The following is a 6131-nucleotide window of genomic DNA, read 5'->3' as shown; positions in this document are numbered from 1 at the left end:
TGGCCATGCCACAATGCCTTCTCCATTTTCCTCTCAGAATTTTGGGCATGTGTCTGGTATGATTTTCTTTTTTCTTTTTCTTTCTTTCTTCTTTTTTTTTTAACTTCATTGCCAGCAAAGTTGATATTTTAATTTCTCTTTGACTTCCATGTCTTACTGCTCAGTTTGTTTCCAAGTGAAGAAGGGAATGAGAGTTACCTGCTGTTATCCTTAAACTTCATAGGCATCCCAATACAGACAAAAGTTGTAACTGTACGTATCTATGATTCTTGTGCAACTAACATTGCATTCTTTTTTTAAGCCAATGAACAATTATATTTAAAGTACTGTATAAAGTACTTTCTAAAGTACAAAAAGAGTAAAACATTATATAAAGGCCCTCTTTCTTCACTGAAATAAAAAATTTAGGAATTCCAACTGCTGAATTGTCTGTTTCTAGGAGATAATAACATTGTTAAAGTTTCCACTTTTCGAGAATCTCTTAGTCATAATCTGCAGAAGTTGGTCTGAAGAATTTGAAGATAAGGCTTCTTTATCTTCATAGGCTGTTCCACACCAAATACAGATGTTCTTCTCTTAAATAACTAGTCAATATTTATACTTTTTCCAGTACACTTAAATCTTCACTGTTATATTCATCTTCATCCTGTTTTATTTATTTTTCTTCCTCTTCCTCTTCTTCAGTCTCCTCTTTAAGCTTCAACCAGTACCATGCCTCCCTGGGAACCTGAATATTCTTCTGGGCGTCTAACTGCTGACAGGCTCACTGGCTCCTTTTACTATCTCCGCCTAGCTTCATTTCATCTTGCTTATTTTTAAGTCACATTCAAAACTGCCCTGCAGCTTTCTTTTCAGCTTGGTTTTTCATGTGACTCTTTCTTCTGTAGCTTTCTAATTTTTCCTCTGCTTTCCATTTTAATAGTGTCTCATGACCAAGGCTACTTTCCCCTGTTTTGACATTGAGAAGAATTGGTTCAACAATAACACCTCCATTCTTGCCAAGAGCCTGACCATTTTTATATCCCATCTTTTGTAGCAAAGCAAACCCTTTGTTTTTACAGCCTAGTGAACTCTTCAGTCCACCATCATGTCTCTCTTGTTCTTCTTCCTTTAAACTCTTCTGCATATTTTTCTAATTAGCTTCCTGTTGTTTTTCTTCTTTTCAACAGGCCTCTCAGATTTGCCTCAGCATCGGCAATCCTGGTCTGGTATCGTCTTGGACATTATAAAGCGATCTGATATTTAATCTTCTTCTTCAGCCATGCTCAATTTCATATGGCCATAGTACCTAGCAGCTCTCAGGTCCCAGCCCAGCTCTTGAGACCAATCACTGCCGTGCCTGGCTTGATTTTCAAGCTGCCAAGTCTGGAACTGAAACCACAGTCAGCCATGTGGGAATCCAACACCTTAATCACCACGTCACCTGCTGGTCCCTTAAAGAGAGTCTTTAATTAATTGTGCCTTGTGTTAATATTTCTCATCCACATTACTCACAGTGACATCCTGGGAGTACAGTCTATTTCACTAACAGTTTGAATTTCAACTCTGGATTTAATAATTCCTTCGATGAGCAATTTCTGAAACCACTCTAGGGGCTGGAGATCCAGTAGTAAAACATCAGACAAGGTTTCTGCCTTTTACTGGGCAGAAACAAAGAAATAAGCACATAAACAAATATGATTATTGAACAAAGATAATAAGGTTAAAATAGAGGACCACTGGGGCAGTGGTGGTGGTGGCTGTTTTCGCGGAGAGGAGAAAGGTCAGTGAAGACCTTTCTGAAGAGGTAACTAATGCACAGCATGATGACTACCAAGCCATGTGAAGATCTGGTAAAAGAGCATCCAAGAAAGCCCGTATTCCACAAATGGTAGAAAGGCTGTGAATCAGGAACACAGCAAACAAAGACGAGAGTGAGAGATGGGTTAGAGCAGGGGGCAGGGCCAGATCGGGAAGAACCTTGAAGGCAAAGAATCTGGACTTTCTTCTAAGTAGTAGTAGGAAGCTCTGGAGGGTTTTGTAACAAGCGAGGGAAAAGGGTGCAATGTAATTTTGTAAACGTTTCTCGAAGCGCCGTGTGAAGAAGTGACTGTAAGGACACTGAGAGTGAAGTCAGGTAAATCAGGTGGGAAGCTATGGTTGTGAAGCAGGTGAGGGTTGAGAATGGCAGTGGTAGAGGTCATGAGATGGGGTTGGGACCAGAATGTATTTTAGAAATAAAACCAACAGGGCTCAATAGTGGAACAGCTGTGAGGAATGACAAAAATGCGACCTGAGATGACTCCTGTGTTGTCCTTCCTGGCATAACTGAATGAATAATAATATCATTACCTGGGATGAGGGACCTTGGGGAGCAGTGGGGCTGGAGGTATAGATATAACACAATAACTGAAAAGGAGGTTCCTGAAACCCATGGGACCAGGGTATATTAGAGAAGAAGAGATCAAGGAGTGAGCCGTGAGGAACTTCAGTGTCCAGGGAGTGGGTTACAACACTGGATACACATTGCAATCCCCAGGAGAGCTTTAAACAAATATTGAACAAGCACACCTATCCTTCAGAGATTCTGAGTTAATTGGTCTGAGGTTCAGCTGGAGTATCAAGAGATTTAAAAGCTCCTTAGTGATTCTAATGTGCAGTGAAGGTTGATAACCATTGATTTAGAGACTGAGAATAGCAGGTTGAGTCAGAATGACAAGGGCCATCAGTGAGGTAGAAAGAAAACCAGGACAGTAGTGTTCTGGAAGTCAAGTGAAGGGAGTGTTCCAAGGATGAAATGGCTCACTGAGTCAAATGCTGATAAGTAAAATGACAGCGAGGAGAGAGGGCCATGAAGAATGTGGGTAACTGGGACCAGCAGTTAGCATAATGGCCATGTCGCTGGACTCCCACGTAGTCAGTCGACCATGGTTTGTGTCCCGGACCCAGTAGCTTAAAAATTCATGCCGGGTGCGTGTGCGTGCGTGCCCAAGATCCCGAGAGGAGAACGGAGGAGAAGGGATTGCAGCGTGGCCATCCCCCCTGGGGGGTGATTTCTCGCTTTCTGTCTCTCTGTCTGTCTCTGTCTGTCTGGCGAGCCCATGCACCCTATAGCAAAAGCCTCTCTCCAAAAAAAAAAAAAAAAAGAGAGAGAGAATGTGGGCAACTGGAACATGAAGAGTTTTGATAGGTTCTGGGGATGAAGGCTTGCCCAGCACAGGTTAAAGAGAGAGGATAGTGAGAAAGTAGAGACAGCTGATATCCCTTCTGCCCTGGACCAGGACCACCTAAGTCCTGGGCTTTCTATTATCTTTGGTTGCCCCTTGTCTAAAGGACTAGATATCCAATGCCCCTAAATAACCATGTCTCAACTAGTTACTCATAAGGTCAGTTGATATTTATTTCACAAACTCATCTAATACATAATGAACACATGGATGTGGTAGTTATTGTTATACAGGAAGATTTAAAGTCACATAAAATAAACTTCATGCAGGCCAAACCATGGTCTAGTACTTAAGGCAGCTAGTTTTACATGGCCAAACAGAAAGTGTGAGTGCCAGACTGGATGTTTGAAAAACACCCTGTGACCGGACCAGCAGATGGCATAATGGTTATGCCGCTGGACTGCAGTTCAAGTCCCAGACCCAGCGGCTTGAAACTCATGCCAGGTACATGTACATGTGTGCCCAAAATCCCAAAAGGAGAATGGAGGAGAAAGGGATTGTGGCGTGGCCATCCCCCCTAGGGGATGATTTCCTGCTTCCTATTTCTCTGTCTCTCTCTGAATCTCTGGTGAGTGCACAACTCAGTAGCAAAAAGCTCTTAAAAAAAAAAAAGAAAAGAAAAAAGAAAGAAAGAAGAAAAACATGTTGGGCACATGTGCAGGCTAAAATCCTGAGAGGAGGGAGAAATGGAGGAGAAAGGATTGTGGTGTGACAATGCTCCATTGGGGGAAGTGCTTCTTTTTTGCCCTCTCCCCCCAGTGCCCTGTGTCCCCATCTCCAGCAAAAGTATGCGCCCTCTGGCAGAATTTGTAAAAATATGTATGTACAACAATGTTCCCACCAAATTTTTAACACGCCTAATGTAAGCCTTGAAAATTAACAATAATGTACTAGTCAGACTCCCTGTATCCATTATCCCCTTCTTGCTAGTCTAATTTAAACCTGGCTATAAAATTCCCATTCGTAAAACACAACTGTGTTTATATTATTAGGTTGTCAAAAAAGTCGTGATGTATTTTTGTTTTTCTGTGCAAAAATGCATGACTTTTCTGACAACCCAATATTTGTTAATTGAGGAAGCGTTACTGAGCAACTATGAGGTCCAAAAATAAACACAAGGTCTTCTCTCCTATAATGTAGAGGCCATTTCTGGTACAAACACCTTAATTGTATAATTTCATTAGAAATAACCTTAGCAGTTATAGTCCACGCATGAATCCCCTTAAATGATAAATGAATAGCTAGGTAAAATGACATTTATACTTAACCGTCTCTATGGATAAAGAATCTCCCCCCTCCCCATCATTTTTTAAGAGAGATTTTTTGCTATAGGACAAATGCACTCACCAGAGATAGAGAGAAAGCAAGCAAGAAATCATCCCCCAGGGGAGTGGCTGCACCACAATCCCTTCTCCATTCACCTCATGGAATTTGGGGCGGGCATGCACACACACACACACCTGGCATGAGTTTTAAACCACTGGGTCCGGGGTATGAACTGTGGTTGACTATGTGGGAGTCCAGCAACATAACCATTATGCCATCAGCTGGCCCCCAGATTTTTTTTTTTTTTTTTAAAGAAGGTCAATACACATTCAAGAAGTGGGGCATTTTCATGTGTTTATCCTTTAGTAGGGCTTCCTGCTTAACAGAGTGCAAGATGGAGTGCAGCCCTGGCGTTGATGACCTTCTGTAGTTTGGCCCCACAGCATTCCAGGCTTAGCTTCTGATAGTCTGCCTTCACATTCTCTTTCCTAAATGTGCACACATTCCCCCTGTTCTTCCATAATCAGATCCTACACAACCTTCACGGTGAAGCTTAAGTACCACAATCTCCATCAAACAACTCTGAGTCCCTGGCTGATCCACCACTTCCTTCACCTGAAATCCCGGAGACTGTATTCTCTACCTTCTTAGGGGTTCCATAGTGCAAACTGCACACGTCCTCTTTCTCATGCCTCAGTGAAGGGTTTGTGAGACAAGGGCTCACCTCCTGAGATCTCTGCACCCTGCAAAGTGCCCCAAGAGCTTCTGTAGATACCTGTGGGATGAGCAGAGCAGTAGTCCTCAGCATCACTTTCCTATTTTGTGCAAGGAGGAAGCTGTATTAACATTCCTATAATTTTCACTTAACATACTAGCAACCCAATGCTATATTGCGTCCTGCCCACTCAGACACGGCTGCAGTTTGGGGGGAAACAATGACATGCAAGAAACAATTAGCTTACAAACAGAATATAACGCATATTATAATGTTAGCTGTCAGCAACAGAAAATAAAATTGCTCACAGGGGAGATGTATGTGGTCAAGAGACACCACAAAATACTGAAAGGAGGAGTAGTTTGTGGATCTGAGCTTTAAATCCCCATTTAATGGAATTCTTAAGTCCTAAGCATTTTAGAGCTGGGACAAAGGCCGAGCCAGGGACACTAGAGGGAGCCAGGGCTTGCAGTCTGGAGAGACTGCTTTCTGGCTCGATTAGCCTTGAGCACACAGATTCTAAAACATTTGCTTAGAAGATTGAAAAGGATCAGCTTTATCACACATTCAAATGCTTCTAGAGGACAATTTATAATATGCAAACTATTTTGAGTCTATTTTCAGTTTTTATTGGTGTTAAATCTCTTTTGAGGAGATAAATATTAAAATCTATGTGTTTCATGTCGTTTTTGCCAGTGCGTATCTCCTGACTCTTAGCTGTGAGCTAATCTAAGGCATTGAGCAATCTCTAACGGGGTTACAGGATGGAAGTAGAGAAGGATCAGGTGAGCCCCTGTTCTATCACCACCCTGCCCCCTCAGACTGGCCTCCAGCTGGACCGTCCTGAGCCCACCAGCCCCAGAGCTAGGTTCACACTGGAGACTAGGAGTCCAGTGGTTGCTACTTAACTTTGGGGACCAATACCAATGCAGAGGTTACCCCTC

The 6131-nt window shown here is 42.5% G+C and overlaps 1 pseudogene; it reads right to left on the bottom strand.

Annotated features, from left to right (window-relative positions):
- Positions 1 to 481: 481 nt before the first annotated feature.
- Positions 482 to 1293, bottom strand: LOC102486703 (G patch domain-containing protein 11-like; annotated as a pseudogene).
- Between the last annotated feature and the right edge of the window lie 4838 nt (positions 1294 to 6131).

The sequence above is a fragment of the Tupaia chinensis genome, unplaced genomic scaffold (assembly GCF_000334495.1).
Source record: "Tupaia chinensis unplaced genomic scaffold, TupChi_1.0 Scaffold143231_1, whole genome shotgun sequence".
NCBI lineage: Eukaryota > Metazoa > Chordata > Mammalia > Scandentia > Tupaiidae > Tupaia > Tupaia belangeri.
This window is presented reverse-complemented; position numbering and strand designations above follow the sequence as displayed.